This window comes from Triturus cristatus, chromosome 4_1, assembly GCF_964204655.1.
Source record: "Triturus cristatus chromosome 4_1, aTriCri1.1, whole genome shotgun sequence".
In the NCBI taxonomy this organism is placed as follows: Eukaryota; Metazoa; Chordata; class Amphibia; order Caudata; family Salamandridae; genus Triturus; species Triturus cristatus.
In genome coordinates this window covers 148,947,906-148,969,663 of record NC_140585.1, presented here as the reverse complement: position 1 = coordinate 148,969,663, position 21,758 = coordinate 148,947,906, and the positions used below count along the sequence as shown (strand labels likewise).

General features: G+C 44.2%; 2 non-coding genes across 2 annotated transcripts; one reads left to right on the top strand and one right to left on the bottom strand.

Moving 5' to 3' along the window:
- Positions 1-19,218: 19,218 nt before the first annotated feature.
- On the bottom strand, positions 19,219-19,301 carry TRNAL-CAG (transfer RNA leucine (anticodon CAG)). Its single transcript has one exon. It is a non-coding gene; the product is annotated as a tRNA-Leu (tRNA).
- A 756-nt stretch (positions 19,302-20,057) lies between these two features.
- On the top strand, positions 20,058-20,130 carry TRNAV-CAC (transfer RNA valine (anticodon CAC)). Its single transcript has one exon. It is a non-coding gene; the product is annotated as a tRNA-Val (tRNA).
- The last annotated feature ends 1,628 nt before the right edge of the window (positions 20,131-21,758 follow it).

Sequence of the window (21,758 nt, the reverse complement as noted above, 5' to 3'; positions counted from 1 at the left end):
CGCGACCTACCTCTATATTGCAAATTTAGTGAACTTGGGTTGTTGTTCTGATAGAAATCTTCCTTCAAATAAGGGTAAACTTTTCACGTGGGTCGCACTCCGCTGGTCTTTAGCAAGTAGCCCCATAGGATTCTGGATGATAGAGTAGCAGCGGCGAGTACACCTATGCTACAAAGTATAAATAATAAATGCCATCCCTAGACACATGTTTCGAGGTAGTTGCCTCTCGTCAGCAGGGAGCAGGACTGTGTGGGGGGTGCCGTAGACTGCCAAAAAATATGAGGTTTAAGTACCTTTCATGGCGGCGCGCGGGTGCGGTATCCAGGCTCGTCAGCCAATCGCTCAGGGAGCTACAAACATACTTTTCACGTGGGTCGCACTCCGCTGGTCTTTAGCAAGTAGCCCCATAGGATTCTGGATGATAGAGTAGCAGCGGCGAGTACACCTATGCTACAAAGTATAAATAATAAATGCCATCCCTGGACACGTGTTTCGAGGTAGTTGCCTCTCGTCAGCAGGGAGCAGGACTGTGTGGGGGGTGCCGTAGACTGCCAAAAAATATGAGGTTTAAGTACCTTTCATGGCGGCGCGCGGGTGCGGTATCCAGGCTCGTCAGCCAATCGCTCAGGGAGCTACAAACATACTTTTCACGTGGGTCGCACTCCGCTGGTCTTTAGCAAGTAGCCCCATAGGATTCTGGATGATAGAGTAGCAGCGGCGAGTACACCTATGCTACAAAGTATAAATAATAAATGCCATCCCTGGACACGTGTTTCGAGGTAGTTGCCTCTCGTCAGCAGGGAGCAGGACTGTGTGGGGGGTGCCGTAGACTGCCAAAAAATATGAGGTTTAAGTACCTTTCATGGCGGCGCGCGGGTGCGGTATCCAGGCTCGTCAGCCAATCGCTCAGGGAGCTACAAACATACTTTTCACGTGGGTCGCACTCCGCTGGTCTTTAGCAAGTAGCCCCATAGGATTCTGGATGATAGAGTAGCAGCGGCGAGTACACCTATGCTACAAAGTATAAATAATAAATGCCATCCCTGGACACGTGTTTCGAGGTAGTTGCCTCTCGTCAGCAGGGAGCAGGACTGTGTGGGGGGTGCCGTAGACTGCCAAAAAATATGAGGTTTAAGTACCTTTCATGGCGGCGCGCGGGTGCGGTATCCAGGCTCGTCAGCCAATCGCTCAGGGAGCTACAAACATACTTTTCACGTGGGTCGCACTCCGCTGGTCTTTAGCAAGTAGCCCCATAGGATTCTGGATGATAGAGTAGCAGCGGCGAGTACACCTATGCTACAAAGTATAAATAATAAATGCCATCCCTGGACACGTGTTTCGAGGTAGTTGCCTCTCGTCAGCAGGGAGCAGGACTGTGTGGGGGGTGCCGTAGACTGCCCAAAAATATGAGGTTTAAGTACCTTTCATGGCGGCGCGCGGGTGCGGTATCCAGGCTCGTCAGCCAATCGCTCAGGGAGCTACAAACATACTTTTCACGTGGGTCGCACTCCGCTGGTCTTTAGCAAGTAGCCCCATAGGATTCTGGATGATAGAGTAGCAGCGGCGAGTACACCTATGCTACAAAGTATAAATAATAAATGCCATCCCTGGACACGTGTTTCGAGGTAGTTGCCTCTCGTCAGCAGGGAGCAGGACTGTGTGGGGGGTGCCGTAGACTGCCAAAAAATATGAGGTTTAAGTACCTTTCATGGCGGCGCGCGGGTGCGGTATCCAGGCTCGTCAGCCAATCGCTCATACTTGCATTCACACTCGAGCATAGGTGTATCCGCCGACGCTGACCTTCAGGGACCATTTTCATCGCATACTTGCATTCACACTCGAGCATAGGTGTATCCGCCGACGCTGACCTTCAGGGACCATTTTCATACGCATACTTGCATTCACACTCGAGCATAGGTGTATCCGCCGACGCTGACCTTCAGGGACCATTTTCATTGGGGGAACACGTCTGGTAGGTGTAGCAGTGTGCGACCAATCTGGTTTAAATAAGGGTAAATCTCATCTAATTTGAAGTTTTTTATGTCTCTAGCTACTTTTGTGGTTTTCTGATATGTAGTATGTACTTTGAAATCCGCAATTGTTTTTCGACTGATTCTAACAAGGTTTTAGAATCTTTAATCGTGGTATCACCTAAGATTTCTTGTTCTAATATTTGAATTTCTTTAAGTTCTTCTTCATTCAATCTCAGGGCAGTTTCTATTGACAGTGCCATCCAATCTCTTGAACATTTCGTTCCCACACCACCAAATTTACCTAGGTAGGCTTTGTCTATAATGAAAATCACAGGGATATTCCTCACTTGGAGTCCTACTGGGATGGTATTATTTTTCAAATGTTCCAATAGAACCTGGGCATGTAATTGGGTTCTTATATTTTTCTTTTTCAATTGTTTTAGTCTCTCCCCCTTGTCTATATTCAAGACATGTGTCACTATCTGGTCGCCACTCAGTAATGAGGGAATTTTACATAAGGCACTGATTTCTTCTTCCGTGTAGCTCACTACTACTGGTTCTGTCATATCCAGAAATATCTATGATTGTATCCTGTGTGTATTTTGTAATTCAAAATGAAACTGTCATTTGACTAGTGGTATCCTTATTTTTGTTTCTTTTATTATACACTCAATAAAGATGCGTCTCTACTTTTTAAACACCCTCACACTTAAACAAGTGTAATTAGAAACCTCTTCAAAACAGGGGGGGACCCAAACTAACCCTCTGGCATCTGGGTACATAAACACAATATATAGGAATAATGCCTCGGGACCAATAGTGTAATAACTAATAGAGGAGATAACTAAATTATCTCTTCCCATGAATTATCTTCTTTTTCTGTAAGGAATCTTTTTAAATTTTTAGTTCCACGTAGAAGTCAAAAAACAGTTACACTAAGGAAATAGTTCTACTCTTAGGTTGAATGTTGGTATGTATATTTATTTCATACTTTTCTTATCTCACATAACTATATCTCGGTTTTTTTCTTTTTTCTTTTCATATATATACAAACATGTACATTATTTACATACATAAAGCAAACTCAACACATCTATATTTGCACCTTTATCAAAGAAAAGAATATTTTCCTTATTGCATCTTGTCTGAATGATACCCTAATAGTTAATCAGGATGCTTCTAACCTTATTTCTCTGAAGCATTCCTTACCAAAAGAACACTCTTTAAGAGTCACTTCGAGATCAACTATTACAACCTCGTTCCTTTTGAAGTACTCTCTACTAATTAACACAGAGTCCAAATTCTCATGAGTGTCTTCACCATTGTTGTCGACGCGTTTCAGCCAAATCAATTACAGGCCTCCCCAGGACTAGGGCACTCAAATATACAATGTTTTCAAAGTTCAACCTAAAGGAGCAAATTAAATAATCCTTTTGTTTATCCATATATACAAAAAACAATGTTTATGTTTCATACATATTATACTACTATATACACACAGGAATTTGTCGTACAACCACAGAATCTCAATATATTTACACAGTATTTACAAACTCTGAAATGGCGGATCACATAAAAGAAGTAAAAATCACCCATAAGTGAACTTAAAAAATACTTGAACGTGTTTTTCCTTACCATGAAAGTGAAGTGTATTTAGAAAAGATTTTGCCAACACTAACTCTTCCCAACTTCAATTCTTACTACAAACTAACTTTGTTCCATACCTTAAGGAAAAGCAAAGTATACCTATTCTATTCCGAATGTTTCTCGAGGTAGACGGATATTCTCTATTCTTTCTTTCAAGACGCTAAAACCAAACGAATGACATATTAGGAATATTCTTATATTGCCAGTCCAGTGGTCCAAACACTGTTTATAGATGTTATTTACTTACTGGCAAGCCATATCATGCTTCCATCAGCATATCTGTATTCTAGGGCCCTTAATTCCCGGAATTTTTCACAGTCAAAGGTCTTTTATACTCGTTTTCTGTAATGAGAGCAAGTCCCCATAGAGACAGCTGTAATTTGCCCCCAAGGACTAAACAACCGTATCTAAACTGGTCCACACATCCATTAGATCACAACAAAAGGAGATCGTACCTTACAACTTCGCCATGTATCAAAAACAAGCCACTTCCTCATATTCATACCATCGTCTCTGTAAAAGCAAAGAAGAGACAGGCATTGGTTCGAATGCTTATTGCCTTATTTTATCACGTAAAATACTCCTTTCATTCTGCATATATCTTACCTGAATCGAGTTATAAAAGGCCACGTTTCTCGCACTCCGTCTCTAAACTTCCTACCTCACTCGTCTCCGATCACGTGACGCGGAAGTGCTTTTGAAAGCAGAACGGGCCGTGAAAATAGTAGAAGGACATCATGCCTCCCTGTTTAATCGAGTGCAACAAAAGACTAAAGACATTCGGACAACTCATTACTGCAATGACAGACTTAATCAGTTCTCATCTCGAATATACTCAATATTCCGATCTACACCTAAGACAAATTTACATGTTATCTCCAATCATTTCCAAATCTTCATCTAAGAGGACAATTCATTTACAAGGACAAAGATCAAATTAAAAACAAATAACAATAAAGATACCTTATAACCCAATGTGAAAAAACGCCATTCCTTACAATCTTTACATTTACCGTAAGCATATTATGCCTCCTCTATAAGTTATTACACTATTGGTCCCGAGGCATTATTCCTATATATTGTGTTTATGTACCCAGATGCCAGAGGGTTAGTTTGGGTCCCCCCCTGTTTTGAAGAGGTTTATAATTACACTTGTTTAAGTGTGAGGGTGTTTAAAAAGTAGAGACGCATCTTTATTGAGTGTATAATAAAAGAAACAAAAATAAGGATACCACTAGTCAAATGACAGTTTCATTTTGAATTACAAAATACACACAGGATACAATCATAGATATTTCTGGATATGACAGAACCAGTAGTAGTGAGCTACACGGAAGAAGAAATCAGTGCCTTATGTAAAATTCCCTCATTACTGAGTGGCGACCAGATAGTGACACATGTCTTGAATATAGACAAGGGGGAGAGACTAAAACAATTGAAAAAGAAAAATATAAGAACCCAATTACATGCCCAGATTCTATTGGAACATTTGAAAAATAATACCATCCCAGTAGGACTCCAAGTGAGGAATATCCCTGTGATTTTCATTACAGACAAAGCCTACCTAGGTAAATTTGGTGGTGTGGGAACGAAATGTTCAAGAGATTGGATGGCACTGTCAATAGAAACTGCCCTGAGATTGAATGAAGAAGAACTTAAAGAAATTCAGATATTAGAACAAGAAATCTTAGGTGATACCACGATTAAAGATTCTAAAACTTTGTTAGAATAAGTCGAAAAAAAAATTGCGGATTTCAAAGTACATACCACAAATCAGAAAACCACAAAAGTAGCTAGAGACATAAAAAACTTCAAATTAGATTAGATTTACCCTTATTGGAAGGAAGATTTCTATCAGAACAACAACCCAAGTTCACTAAATTTGCAATATAGAGGTAGGTCGCGGACGAAATTCATTACCTTTTCGGATACCTCCTCAGATTCAGATCAAGGGTCGTACATTACTTATCAACCAAACCCACAGTATCCTAGATCCCAACCTCCTTTTTTTTGGCAGAGGCAGGTATTGAGGCAGAGGAGGAGGAACACGATGGAGAAATTACAACACACAAATAGGCCAATATCAACAACAGGGCCAATACCATACTCCGGAACAGTATCAGAACCAAGAATCAGAGACCTTCAGAACCCGGAAGAAAACATACAGGCGCTGAATGAAAACATTGAGTTGCCAAATAGATTAGAGACCATACCCATCTATAATCTATCAAAATATACTCCTACCGTAATGGGACTGTCGATTTTGAAGAAAGGGTTATCGTTTGTTCCTACGGTTTTACAAAACCCGGTAGACACAAAAACTGAAATCTTACACTTCCTGAGAAAAGTTAGGCTGAAAGCCTTTTTCTTAGAAAGAGACAAAAGTGAACAAATTAACATAAGTGGTTTAAGAAACAAATCAAAGTTCATTCCAGAAAATATACTCTTGCCGAATGAAATCCTAATATTTGAAGAACAAATTTTGTGTGAGTTAGATGCTTTACAAAAAAAGAAAATCTTTTATAATGCTAATTGTAACAAACAGGAAATGCAAGCCCTTAAAGATTTATCCAACAATCCGGCTATAATAATCAAGCCGGCTGACGAAGGGGGAGGGATAGTCCTTTGGGACACAGACAAGTATGATCAAGAAGTCATACGCCAGTTGTCCAATCCTTTGCACTACAGACTACTTGAAGCTAACCCCACAGCCGAGTTGAAATCTGAAATCTGGGAGATTACCAAAGAAGGTTTGGAAGAAGGGTGGCTCTGCAAAAATGAGTTTGACTTCCTTAATAGTGATAAAACTAAGGTACCTAATTTATATGTATTACCAAAGGTACAAAAAACACTGACAGACCCGCCTGGTAGACCCATAGTGTCAGCATGTGGATCACTTTTAGAACCACTAGCAAAATACATCGATACTTTTTTGCTCCCCTTGGTTAAATTAATTCCAGCCTATGTGAGAGATACAATGGATTTAATATCAAAGGTTGAAGGGTTACCCTACAATAAAGAAAAACAACTTTTGGTATCCTTTGATATCGAATCATTGTATACCAATATACCTCAGGATGAGGCATTGGCTGTTATGAAATACACACTAGATGAAAGAGAACGCCCCCATCAAGTGCCTACGGAATTTTTAATAGCATTAGCAACTCTGTGTCTAAAAAACAATTTCTTTAATTTTAAAGAACATCTATACCTCCAAGTATCTGGGGTAGCGATGGGTTGCAGTTTCTCACCAGAAATAGCAAATCTGGTGATGGCAGAATTTGAAAAAAAGTGGATATATGGCGACACCAATCCATTTAAAACACAAATTAATTTTTGGTGTCGCTATATAGATGATATTTTTATGATTTGGGATGGAGATGAAACACAACTAATGGATTTTCATAATTTGTTGAATTCAAGGACTGTTGAATTCAACTTTACGAAAAGTGTGGATCACTCAAGGATAAATTTCCTAGATGTATTTATACAACAGGAGAATGAAATGTTAGGGGTATGTCTGTATACGAAGCCCACAGACCGAAATACCCTCCTACATTTCACAAGCAGTCACCCACGTACACTAAAAGAAAACTTGCCTTATGGGCAATTTCTTTGTGTACGAAGAAATTGCACAAACAAAAAAGACTATTTCATTAATGCAGAGCTATTAAAAGACAAACTTATAGCACGAGGGTACCCAAAAAAGCTTGTGAAAGGTGCGCTCAAAAGAGCATGGTATACACCAAGAGATGCATTATTGATCCCGAAAGAACTTGACAAGGATACTCCCCTGACGTGTGTTTTGACTTATGATCCCAAAGCCAATAAAGTTAAGAAAATCATCCAAAAAAACTGGAAATTGATTGAATGCTTGGGAATTCCAAAACCTCTATTTGCATTCAAAAAGGGTAAAAATATTCGGCAGCAACTTGTGAGAGCCGTAAGACAGACTGAATTACCCAGAAAAGATTTAAGGAGCTTACTTAGTTTACCACCAGTAGTGGGCCATTTCCGTTGCCAAAATTGTTCGGCATGCAATCTCACAGAAGACTCAAAACAGTTGGATATCAATGGCCAAATACATTACCAAAAGATATTCTCTAACTGTAATTCCAAAAACGCAATATATTGCGTAAAGTGTCCATGTAATAAATTTTACATTGGACAAACAACACAATCTGTAAAGAAACGCATACTACAGCACAAATCACGAATAAAATGTAAAGTACAAGGGGCTCCCTTAGTGCAACACTTCCAGAACCAAAATCATTCAGAAAACAACATAAAATGGTTAATCCTTTGTTTAGTGGGAAATCTGGAAAAAACAGAACTTCAAATTAAACTGAACAGATTGGAAGCCAGATTGATAGAAAAATACCACACTGCAACAAGGGGCCTTAATGATAAAGATGAGGTTTGGGCACTGCTACAACAATGAGAACACTTATAGAGTGGATGTGAGTCAATGGAATATGCATATACAATTGTTTATATGTCTCTGAGACGTTAAGCGTGTTACTCTAATTACTGGATTACCAACATGTGCATAATATGCTTACGGTAAATGTAAAGATTGTAAGGAATGGCGTTTTTTCACATTGGGTTATAAGGTATCTTTATTGTTATTTGTTTTTAATTTGATCTTTGTCCTTGTAAATGAATTGACCTCTTAGATGAAGATTTGGAAATGATTGGAGATAACATGTAAATTTGTCTTAGGTGTAGATCGGAATATTGAGTATATTCGAGATGAGAACTGATTAAGTCTGTCATTGCAGTAATGAGTTGTCCGAATGTCTTTAGCCTTTTGTTGCACTCGATTAAACAGGGAGGCATGATGTCCTTCTACTATTTTCACGGCCCGTTCTGCTTTCAAAAGCACTTCCGCGTCACGTGATCGGAGACGAGTGAGGTAGGAAGTTTAGAGACGGAGTGCGAGAAACGTGGCCTTTTATAACTCGATTCAGGTAAGATATATGCAGAATGAAAGGAGTATTTTACGTGATAAAATAAGGCAATAAGCATTCGAACCAATGCCTGTCTCTTCTTTGCTTTTACAGAGACGATGGTATGAATATGAGGAAGTGGCTTGTTTTTGATACATGGCGAAGTTGTAAGGTACGATCTCCTTTTGTTGTGATCTAATGGATGTGTGGACCAGTTTAGATACGGTTGTTTAGTCCTTGGGGGCAAATTACAGCTGTCTCTATGGGGACTTGCTCTCATTACAGAAAACGAGTATAAAAGACCTTTGACTGTGAAAAATTCCGGGAATTAAGGGCCCTAGAATACAGATATGCTGATGGAAGCATGATATGGCTTGCCAGTAAGTAAATAACATCTATAAACAGTGTTTGGACCACTGGACTGGCAATATAAGAATATTCCTAATATGTCATTCGTTTGGTTTTAGCGTCTTGAAAGAAAGAATAGAGAATATCCGTCTACCTCGAGAAACATTCGGAATAGAATAGGTATACTTTGCTTTTCCTTAAGGTATGGAACAAAGTTAGTTTGTAGTAAGAATTGAAGTAGGGAAGAGTTAGTGTTGGCAAAATCTTTTCTAAATACACTTCACTTTCATGGTAAGGAAAAACACGTTCAAGTATTTTTTAAGTTCACTTATGGGTGATTTTTACTTCTTTTATGTGATCCGCCATTTCAGAGTTTGTAAATACTGTGTAAATATATTGAGAGTCTGTGGTTGTACGACAAATTCCTGTGTGTATATAGTAGTATGATATGTATGAAACATAAACATTGTTTTTTGTATATATGGATAAACAAAAGGATTATTTAATTTGCTCCTTTAGGTTGAACTTTGAAAACATTGTATATTTGAGTGCCCTAGTCCTGAGGAGGCCTGTAATTGATGTGGCTGAAACGCGTCGACAACAATGGTGAAGACACTCATGAGAATTTGGACTCTGTGTTAATTAGTAGAGAGTACTTCAAAAGGAACGAGGTTGTAATAGTTGATCTCGAAGTGACTCTTAAAGAGTGTTCTTTTGGTAAGGAATGCTTCAGAGAAATACGGTTAGAAGCATCCTGATTAACTATTAGGGTATCATTCAGACAAGATGCAATAAGGAAAATATTCTTTTCTTTGATAAAGGTGCAAATATAGATGTGTTGAGTTTGCTTTATGTATGTAAATAATGTACATGTTTGTATACATATGAAAAGAAAAAAAGAAAAAAAACGAGATATAGTTATGTGAGATAAGAAAAGTATGAAATAAATATACATACTAACATTCAACCTAAGAGTAGAACTATTTCCTTAGTGTAACTGTTTTTTGACTTCTACGTGGAAATAAAATTTTTAAAAGATTCCTTACAGAAAAAGAAGATAATTCATGGGAAGAGATAATTTAGCTATTAGTTATTACACTATTGGCCCCGAGGCATTATTCCTATATATTGTGTCTTGTCTTTAGAGGCTACACAGCAGCATAGGCATGAATTCCTTTTTGACCTCTGCTGGCGGCAGGCCGCCTGGGCCACATGCGTATTCTGCATTTATAAGAATGAGCATGCCCACTACCTGGCCATTTGGTGCGCGTGCAATGAAGCCCTCGCACTGCCCCCACAGGTATTTCAGGGGATTGTGAAACTTGGAGTCTGACTCCTGCAGCTGAGGGAATAAGACGGAGATACCAGTGCTGTAAGAGCACCAGTGGCCCTAGTAAGCAGTGGTGCAGGAAATATTTTCAGACTGGAGGTATTGCCATCAATGTTAAATTATTGGACTCATATGTACTCTGAAAAATCCATGCATCACACAAAGAACAAATGTCGCAAATGAGCCACGGCCATTGAGGAGAGGGTTAAAAGCATGATATGTAGCTGGTGTTAAATTTAGCCGAACAACGTCCCAAATATAATACTAAAGCATGGTTTCGTACCACATGGTCATTTACGGACAGCACATTTCGTATTGAAATTACCTCTAGATTTGCACAGACATACAGAGACCAATTTCGATGTTGTGCAGAATTTCTTTCACCCAACAATGACTTGGTTCTGGGACCGACCGACCGACCACTGGTCTGCGGTCCCAAACGCCTCATTAGGATGTGACCGAACACTGTTTGGCTGCATTGCCCTATGGGAGCATGCATTACGGCCGTAATACATGGTTCCATTGGGAAATGGGAGGTGCAGTTCATCCCTGCACCCCACGGGGTGCAGGGATCAACAGGGGGTCACCATAGGTGCCGCCTAGGCCCCCAACTGGAGGCCGTGCACCCAAGGGGGCCCTGCTGTAGGCCCCCAAACACGCTTTCCGACATGGTTTCCATGTCAGACAGGCTGCATGGAAACTATGTCAGAAAGCGTGCATCGTAATACCAGGGGCAGAAAGGCCCGCACTTTAAAATTACAGGCCGGCTCCAAGTGTCCGATGGGCTCCATGAGCCCATCATAAGCCAGCAGGAACAACCGGCTGGTTTACCCTCTGACCACCAGCATCATAATGCGGCAGTCGGAAAGTAAACCGAGAGGCCCATTACGATGAGGCCAGAAAGGCTCCTATCGTCGGTCGGAGTCTTTACGGGCTGCATCGTAATCAGCCCCACAGTTTTACTGATAAAACTATACATCGTACAATAAATAATGTAAGGAAATTGTGTTTCAGTGAATATTTGTAATTTGTGCATCACCAAGTAACGTGTCTTGATTTGTTTAGCTTCTATGAAAATCTTTATTTCCATCACACTTTGCTACATTTGTGCTTTCCGGTTTATTTATTTTGAAATATTTGTACAGTTCAAGTATTTAAATGTTAATGTGGGTTAGAAGAAAATGACTTCCTACATCCTTTCCTTTCAAACTAGCAAGATTATCATATAGTTCACTTTGCTAAATGCTTACGCTTTGCAGCAAGAGAAAGGAAAGTTAACATCAGTCTCCATTTTAAAAGAATAAGCTGCAATTTGTCTAAAGTCTAGACTGGCATTTGGCTTCTACCCTTTAATGCACTGCAAATGTGACAAGATGAAAACATGTACAAAGCATTTTTGAGGTTGGAAATGGCCCAAGTCACAGAACTGAGCTGTTTGAACTCTCAAAAAAGCGTGTGGTATGTACAAACATCAAATTGTGATTTGGTAACATGTTACCAAATCACAATTTGTGATTGCTGCCAAATACCGATTCTGTACATGGAAGGGGCACAACCTTCAAATACCAAAATGGAATGGTATGTATTAATGTTTTGCGACCGATTTCTGGTCGCAAAACGTTAATCATTTCTCGACTACAAACATGTAGTTGGTAACCCAATCGCAAATGGGAAGGGAGTCCCCATGGGTCCCCTTCCCCTTTGTGAATGTAAAAAAAAGTTGTGCATGATTGTCCTGTGAATTGAGTGTGCCTCAGCTGGGTGCATGGTCGCTGAAGAGTGCTCCTAAGGAGGACTAGCACCTCGAGGTGGATTACTGGGAAATATCAGATTGTGGCATGGGTCGTAAGGACCCTAAGCAAACTACCCTGTCCTTTAAAACGCTTGGAACCAACACAACAATGCAGCGGGTTGATATGGCGGAAGGTGGAGTGTCTCATGCGACGGAGGCGGTGGACCCAGATACCATGCTGTTAGAAATCATGGCAGGCTTCAGGATGCTAGACACCCGTTTTGACGCCCTAGATAAGAGGCTGGAGTCCATGGGTGCTAGACTCGATCAACTTGAGGGGCGCCTGACCATGGCAGAGGGCAGGATTTCCGACCTAGAAGATGGCGCCGCCCAGACCACCAAAAGGTTTGAGAGAATGGAGAAGCTACATAAAGCAGTGTTAGATATGAAGGGCTTTTAGTTGGCAGAGGTAGGTACCTTTGTCCAAATAGGGACCTTTCTTTCTAGTCAGGATAAGGGAATAACCCCTGCTCACCCCTTTGGTAGCTTGTCACAAGCAGTCTGGCTTATTTTAGAGGCGGTGTGTAAAGCATTTGCACATAACCAACAGTAATACTGTGTAAGCACTACAAAAGGACACCACACCAGTTTATAAAAATATCCAATAGTTTTTTATACTCAAGACAAGACCAAAAATGATAAAAATCCAAAATACAGTACTTAGAAATCATCAGTTATCAAAATAACCTTGAAATACAGTTCCTTGAAGTCGATAGCTCCGTCCGGGGCTATCACGGTGTCATGAACAAACATATTCAAACAGTTGTGGTTGACCGTGGCGTCGCGGGCCAGCTACGGTGTTGGGCAGACCCGCAAAACAGTACCTTTAGAAATGCAGTGCGTCGGCAACCTCTGGTTGAGCTTCCGAAAAGCACGGCGTCCGCAGGTGTCGGTTCTGGAGGTCGGTGCAGGAGTCGTCAGGCCCTTGAAGTCACACACGTTGCAGATCGCATTCCTCACGGTTGAAGTCAGGAGCACTGGCGTCGGCGGGCGTCGGGTGCTGCGGTGCAAAGTGCAGCGGTGCGGCCTGCGTTGCCCTCAGGTTGTTGTATGAGCAGCGGCTCGATGGTGGCATCAGATGGCGTCGTCGGTGAGACCAGGGTCACGGTGTGAAGTGATGCGGTGTTTGTCATGGTGCTGGCAGGTTACGGTGCAAGCAGCGGCGGCGTCGTTGCTGAAGCGCTGTCATCGGCTGACGAACTGGAGTCGATGGCGCTGGCGTCGGTAGGCCAAGGCTGCGGTGCGGGATGAGGGTGGAGCGTAGTGTAACTTTACAAGCGGTGACCTCGTACCACGGTGCAAACAGCGGCATCGATTTTGGCATGGAGCGACTTCGTCGGGGATACCAAGGCAGCATCATGAAGCGAGATGATGCGGAGTGCGGTGCCCACAGGTCACGGTGTGGGCAGCGGCTCGGTGGCGGCATCAGCAGGTGGCTTCAGTGAGACCAGGGTCGCGGTGTGGCGGTGCCCACTCCAGTGCCTTCAGGACACGGAGTTGGCAGCGGCATCGTAGATGGCATCAGGTTGCTTTTTCTTCTGTTGTCGCACAAAACACACAGTCCCCAGGCTGAGGGCAGCAGAACTTGAAGTCTTTGCTGTTCCTGAGACTTCTTGAACAGGGGGCAAGCTCCACCTCAAGCCCTTGGAGAAACTCACAAAAGTAGATTGCAGAAAGTTCAGTTAAGTCTCTTCACTGCCCAAGGCAGAAGCAGCCACTGCAGACCAACACAGCAAAGTGGTAGTTCCTCCTCACAGCTTCTTCAGCTCTTCTTCTTGACAGTCTTCTTGGTCCAAAAGAGTTATACAGTTCTGGGGTCTGGGCCCCAATATTTATACCACCAAATCCTTTTTTCTCTGGAGACAGAGAGTGTCTGTACCCAGCCCAAACCAGTTCTCTTCTCACTGGTGCAGCTTCCTGGCAGGGGGTGGAGACAGCATTGTGCAAGGCAGACAAGGCCTATCAGGTGCAAGGGAAATCTCCTGCCACCACTCTAAATGCAGACCTGGCCTATTCAAATGCTAGTGAAAACTCCTCCCACTACTCTGAATGCAGCCCAGGTCTATTCAGCCCAGCCCTGACTCATTCAGGAAAGGCAGAACACACATCAACCCCCGGGTGGCCGTCTGAGAAAATGCACCTCCTCAACCCCTGTCACTCCAAAGCCAGACAGTCAATACATATCCTAGCAGAGGCACACAGGATGACTAAGCAAGAAAAATACTTACTTTCTAAAAGTGGTATTTTCAAACACAGAATGTAAAATCACCTTTACTAAATGATGCATCTTTAGATTCTGAGTTCAGGCATACTAAACTTTATATTCCTACCTGGACCCAATGGGAAGTTATATTTGTAAGATGTTCTAAATTAACTCCCATGCTTTCCTATGGGCCAGATAGCCTTTCAGTAGTGAAAAACGAAATGCACTGTAATTCACTACCAGGACATATCACACACATCAGTGCATGTCCTACCTTTCACATACACATGTAAGAAAAGGGAAGGTTAGGGCCTGGCAAGTGGGTGTACTTGCCAAGTCGACATGGCAGTTACATACTGCGTGCAGACTCTGTAGTGTCAGGTCTGAGTTACCTTTTGAGGGCTACTCATGTGGGTGGCACAATCAGTGCTGCAGGCCCACTAGTAGCATTTGATTTACAGACCCTGGCATGCTCGGGGCACTTTACTAGGGGCTGACAAGTAAATCAAATATGCCAATCATGGAAATACCAATCCATAACACAATTTACACAGAGAGCATATGCACTTTAGGAATGATCAGCAGTGGTAAAGTGCCCAGAGTCCTAAAACCAACAACAGCAGGTCAGGAAAACATAGGAGGAAGAAGCTAAAAGTTTGGGGATAACCCTGCAAAAAGGGCCGTTTCCAACAAGCAGACGGTATCACGAACGAAGATTTGAAGGCGAGGAGGCGGCGTAGCAACGTCCGGATAATGGGTTTGCCTGAATCCACCAATACTAGGCGACTGGACCATTTTATGGAAACACTCCTCACTGATCTTTTTGGTCCTGAATCCTTCACCACCACATTCGTGGTGGAACAAGCACATTGCATCATGGGACCATGGCCGAATCCAGGCTGCCCGCCATGACCAATTATAGCCCGTCTGCTGAACTTCGGGGACAGGGATACTGCTCTATGGATGGCACTTGTGAAGGGACAACTGGACTGGAAGGGGTCATCCATATCACGGTACCTGGATTTCACTGCAATGGTGCAGGAGGCGTGCTAAAAGTACGCAGGAGTGAAGGCAAATCTCCGGAAATTGGGGCTTCGGTATGAGATGCTGTACCCCATAAGGTTAAAGGTTGATGTAGATGGACGATCGCAAATCTTTGACTCCCCCAGGATGCCCAGGAGTTCTGCCAGAAATACTCCAAATCAGACAGACAGCGCGGAACACCATCCCCACAGCAGTCGCAGAACATACCAGACTCCGGAGCAAGTGCTGATCTTTTTGCTAGCAGTAAAGTGACGCTAATGCCAGCCTTCACCTAACAGTGTGTAAGTGACTCCTCCTAGATTTTGTTTAGTCACATTGGATTGCCACTTGGGATGGACCACACCTATATAGCAAGGCACGTAAGTGTCAAGATTATGGTTGAGCGACACATCGTTGTCACCCCCTGAGTGCGGATCTACCTGTTTGATTTGATGCAACACCATAACAGTTCTATTTTACAACTTTGTTTGCATTTGTTTTAAACTATTGTTGCATGGGGATGGATTTTCTCCCTAACGTGGGGTAAGGGGGATGGGCGGTGGGAGGGGGGACATAGGGTGTGTGAGCAAAAGTACATAACATGGTTTGTTTGCAATCTGCAGTTACAATATAGACAAAGGCATCTGGGTCTTGTCAGGTTGAATAAGCAAGGAGTAGGTTATGGCTAACAGGGTGCAAGCAGAAGCCAATATTATAATGATGACCTGGAACGTTAGGGGCCTAAATAATGCTCTTAAATGTAAGCAAGTGACCAATTATTTACAACGCCACCAGGTGGACATTGCTTTCATACAAGAAACACATTTAGAGTCCTCTGTCAAGATTCCCCTGGCCCCAAACTGGGGGACACACAGGTACTTTGCCGGATATAGCTCGTACGTTAGAGGAGTTGCAATATTGATACATAGGAGGATACCGTTCTGGGAGGTGGAGGTATGCCGGGATCCTGGTGGGTGATTCCTGTTGGTTAAGGGATGGCTGCTCGAGGATTCTGTTGTGTATGTTAACATAAATGCATCGAATGTTGACGACCCCGACTTCTTTGACACTATCCACTCCAACATAGAACGTATTGGGGCAGATCATATATATTTGGGTGGGGATCTCAACCTACTGCTCGACCCGGTGCAAGATAGCACAGCACACACAGTAGAAACCAAGCCCAGGTCAAGGTGCTCATTACTAGACAACATGGACAGGTTTGGCTTATTGGACACCTGGAGACATCACTGTGTGGATCGAGATGGCTACACTTACTATTCTGCACCCTATGGCACATGGACACGCCTGGATTATTGGTGTCTTTCTGTAGGGGTGGCGCTGTGGATAGACACTGTTAGTCACCTCTCGCGGACACTGTCTGACCATGCTCCGGTTATGGTTAAATTGAGAGTCCCCAGGGCTGGGAGGGTAGAGCGTCCATGGAGGTTCCCTGATATGGCACTAAAAGACTATGGTGCCGATTACGATCCTGGAAAAACCGGGTACGAACCGTCGGTCGGAGCGTTTTCTCCGTCCGACTCATACCCGGTTGTAAAACTTTACAAACATGGAAGTACGATTCGCACGGAAACACCATTACCGTACGAATCGTAAAAAACACCGTCCGATGAAATTATACATACCAATGTGATCCGGGAATGCGCCGACGTGACGTCGGGACGCTGTCAGGCAGCGTTTCACGACCCAGGAAGTACGATTCGAACCGACAGCAGTCCGGACGATAATATTTTCACGGCACCCAAAAAGTGCCGGAAAAGCGAAGTATGCCGCGAAACGACCAGAATAGGGGGCCCGGTACGCGCCGTACCCCCCCCCCAGCCCCCGTGAGTACACGCTGAACCCCCCCCAGCCCCCGTGAGTACGTGTTGAACCCCCCCCAGCCCCTGTGAGTACGCGCCGTACTCCCCCAGCCCCCGTGAGTACGTGCTGAACCCCCCCCAGCCCCCGTGAGTACACGCTGAACCCCCCCAGCCCTCGTGAGTACGTGTCGAACCCCCCCAGCCCCCGTGAGTACGTGTCGAACCCCCCCGTGTATGTACGGCACTTGTACGATTCGTACGGTAAAAAGACCGGATACGAGTCGTACGGGGAAAATTTTTCCAGGATCCTAATCGGCACCACTGTGTTTGCAGTTGAACTAGTGGAGAAGGTCACTGAATACTTTTCTCTGAATACGGGATCAGTGGACTCCAGGGTTGTACTATGGAAATCTTTTAAGGCGTACATAAGAGGTGTATGTATATCCAAAAGCGTCGGGGTACTTAGAGATTTTCGACGAGCATTAGCAAAAATAGAACTAGATAGTATTGAGGCAAATAATACTGGAAGGCTCACGCTGAAACACAGAGGTCATTTGTTTGTTGCTCCGTATGAGAAAATGTAACAAATAATGAAGATTACTGGAAACATACCGCCCTGTGCCGCCTGATTTTCTGTCCTGCAAAAGAAACGCTGGTGGATTAGCATATGCGAGGCGTGAGGAGTTACATGTATACATATATATATATTACTTACTACAACATACCAGGGGTTGTAGTACCTTGTGTCAGGTAGTACACTATTCTCAAAACCAGGGTTAGTGTTTTTGGTTGGTTATTGTTGGTTATTGTGATAAGACGTGCACTCTTAAGGAAGCCATACCATGCATTCACTCCACCTTTTATGTGGTAGATTAAATTAATAGCAGTGAGCGTGTGGGGTTGTGAATTCAGGCATTGGTTGGCTGTATAAATAGATGAGCTACAGGGGATTACGTATAGAGGGGTATTACTTTTCAAGCAGATGTTGTAATCTTTGTAATAATGTATGGGTAATTCGCAGAGATGCAACAGTGCGGGCTAAGGCAAAACCTACCCGTGACTTAGAGTAGGCTGTGGTCGGAGAGAGGAGGCATGCATAGGATGAAAGATGGAAAAGGAATGAGTCATTCAAAAGAAAAGGGTGAGTCAACAATTTTCAGTCCACGTCAGCTTTCATGGAAGATATTTAAGCATGATTGTGGCGGGTCTTTAAGATTGCATGCAAAACTGTAGAGAGCAAACTTGAATTGCTTGTGTTGCAGTATCATCTCTTTCTGTGCTGCACACATAGAAAGAGGAAGAAACTAGGAGAAATTGAGATATTTCTCTTCGTTACGACTCCCCTCTGTGTGACTCTTTTGTGCATTCCAAGGTTTACGAGTACTGGGAATGCATCAAAAAACATGGGAGTTACTGGGAACACCCAGGCAGTGCCCTTTCTTGGAACACCTTCCCAGGGCAGAGTGACAAAACACAGCGATTTGCACTGAGCTGCATTACTCCAGATGTATGGAGCCACTCAAGGTCATACTAAGTGGCTTTGTGTGGCTTCATAAATCATACTTAAGATTTGCGTTTTGCCTGTACCACGTTGCTGGGGCAAACGCAATACAAACATCCTCGTAAATAGACCCTGGCTTTCTGCAACTCAGCTTCGTACCCTATAACTCATTGACTTTAAGCTTGCATTTCACCAGCTTTGGATAGGTTTGCGCTATAGAAATAACATATACATTCATGTATAGATAACATACAAAATGTTATCTCACTACACAGAAGTCAGCCTTTCGTCACATGTTACACTATTTTAACTTACAATAAAGTATGCCCTGTGCTCTGACGCTTTCTGCTCGCAGGCTGAGGCATTCCCCCTATGCTGAGGTGGTCCCGCGGTGTGCGCTGCCATTCGAGTGCTGTTGAGAGTGGACATTTATAACAGCAATGTTAATATTTAACAGTCCTTCCATAAGTCCTGAAATGTGTAGTTTCTGCAGGCACATTTGGGCAATTTGTACAACTGTAAAATATAAGCATGGCTTTACAGACATATTAGGATATATATTAATATTGTGGTAAATAACGTTCAAATCGCCTTTGAGTCGTTTATATAGTAACAGAATAAAACATAGTTGTCAGAAGTGGGATTCGAACCCACGCCTCCAGAGGAGACTGCGACCTGAACGCAGCGCCTTAGACCGCTCGGCCATCCTGACAGCTGTTCCAAAGGGAGAGAAGTAAATTGAGATTGAGTGAGTGCGTCATGTACATGAGTGTCACAATTAGGATCCTGCGACTGTCAGGCAGAAAAAAAGCCCAGTTCATTTAATTTTGCCCACTCCCTTGTCTCGTTTCAAACTGTTCCCCGTGTGGTCCGCGCCTCCTCTATGAACGCCCTTTAAAATATTCCTCTTGGCATCTCTCGCAGCACCTGATCATTTTGTTCCACTTCGAGCATTCAAAAAAACATGATTTATTTGGGGGTGTTTAGCTGCAGTAGGAAACAATATCCGAGAGAGAACCATCGGACCCTTCTTATCACTCGGCAGCTGCAACTCAGCTTGGTACAGAGTTTCTAGCTCTCGGATCTCGACTGTGCTGACTTCGGGGCGCTGAAATGAGGGTTCATCAGCTCCACACCCCCAGCATGCACCTGCCACCCTGCTGACTCGGAGCCGAGTTGTCTCGAAACTTGTACTGGTCACAGCAAAGCGTTAGCTCGTTCTCAAGAATTCAAAATAAAATTATATTTTTTCCGAGGGAATCGGCTTAGTAAGTGATCTGCTGCATCAGGATTGAAGCAAAACACGATCTCTAAGAGAGGCAGTAAATAAATGGAGCTATAAACAATTCGGGAGACAATTTCTGAAGCCACCTTAAGAGATGCAATCACAAATATTGACAGTGTGCCAAGAATGCTGCTCTGCACGCTTTTGGGATTTGTACGGAAGTCCCCACGATGACGCCATCGAGTTTCCGTAGTGTAGTGGTTATCACGTTCGCCTCACACGCGAAAGGTCCCCGGTTCGAAACCGGGCGGAAACACTTTTATAACTTTGAAACTAGAGTGAACAGAGATTGGTAACAAACATTTACAATGCAATGGTCTCGGCATTGGTAAAGTTAGAGCTATTGGCATTGCTCATGACATTATTTTTGTTTATGTTTTTGTTTTTAAAACATTTAAAGAAACGGCATTGTCGTGAGCAATGCCAATAGCTCTAACTTTACCAATGCCGAGACCGTTGTGTTACAGTTAGCGCTCTAGCGTTAGACGCTAGAGCGCATAATGTCACTACGCAATACGTACGCCACGAGCGTGGCGTACGCCTGATATAAAAATAAAGGGGCGCGGCCTGCCGAGGCAGTTACGCGCCGAGACCGGTACACGAGGTGTGGTGTCCTTTACTGCGGCGCCGGGGCATGCAGCGAGGGTTTTACATAGGCGCAGGGGGCCCCACAACACTGGCGACGAAGGCGAAGAGCAACCACGTGTGCCCCAGCTGTAAGACGCGCTCCGCGGCAGTCCCGCGCGCGCGCACGTGTTCCTGTCGGGCCGGCTGGAATGTGATCAGCCTCACGCGAGCAGTGCAGCCAGGCCCCTCTGTCCTACGGTGAGTGCACGTGTGCACCAAACACAGCCTGTCTTGGCAGATGAACATCCCTGCCTCTGCTCTGTCGAATTTGCCTCTGGACTGTCAAGCTCTGTGCCCCTGCTGTGCCCTGACTGGGTGCTGAAGCCCTCTGCCCCAGTCTGCCTGCTGTGCCCCAGCTGAGCCCTGACGTCCTCCTGCAGCACCAAGTGTGAGCACCTCCTATCTCTGCGGCCTCTTCCACTCGCTGCCCTCCCTCCTGCTGTGCTGTGCCCCAGGGAGCCATGGGGGATGATGAGCGCCCCGCCCAGGCAATGCCTCTGCACCCCGCGTCCGGCGTCCTGCCGCCGTTCAGTGAAGCGGCTGACCCCGCCACTGCCGCCCCACGCTGGCAGACATGGATTGGCCGACTAGACAACTATTTTGCGGGCACCAGGGAGACGGATGGCACCGTGAAAAGGTCCCTACTACTCCACTATGCAGGAGAAGAAGTCTATCTCTTATTTAAACACCTCCCCAACACAGGGAATGCGGATGACTATGACGCGGCCGTGAGAGCCCTCAATGCGCACTTCGACCCCCAATTGAACCCGGACTTTGAACATTTCAAACTGCGCCAAGCGAGGCAAAAAGAAGGGGAGTCGGTGGATGCATTCCACGCTCGACTGAGGGTGCTGGCTGACACGCACCTCGTGGGTGACAGAGCCAAAGAAGAGATCAGAGCCCAGATAATATGCGGCATACGCAGCAAGAAGCTGCGGACACTCATCCTCCGCCAACCGAACATCCCGATGGCGGACATTTTAGTGCTGGCACGGTCCCATGATCTATCCGATGCCCGCGCGGAGGAGATGGAGATGGCGCTTACGCGAGGCGCCGGATCAGGAGTAACAGTCAAAACAGAGCGGGCCGACGCACTCCAGACGCGCGAAGCCTCCCGCCGACCGGCGGCAAAGAAGCCTGCAGCCCCGTGTGGGTACTGCGGGTATGATGAACACGAAGGCAGAACATGCCCTGCGAAAGGGAAGGCGTGTGACAACTGCGGCGTAATGAACCACTTTGCATCTGTTTGTCGCAAAC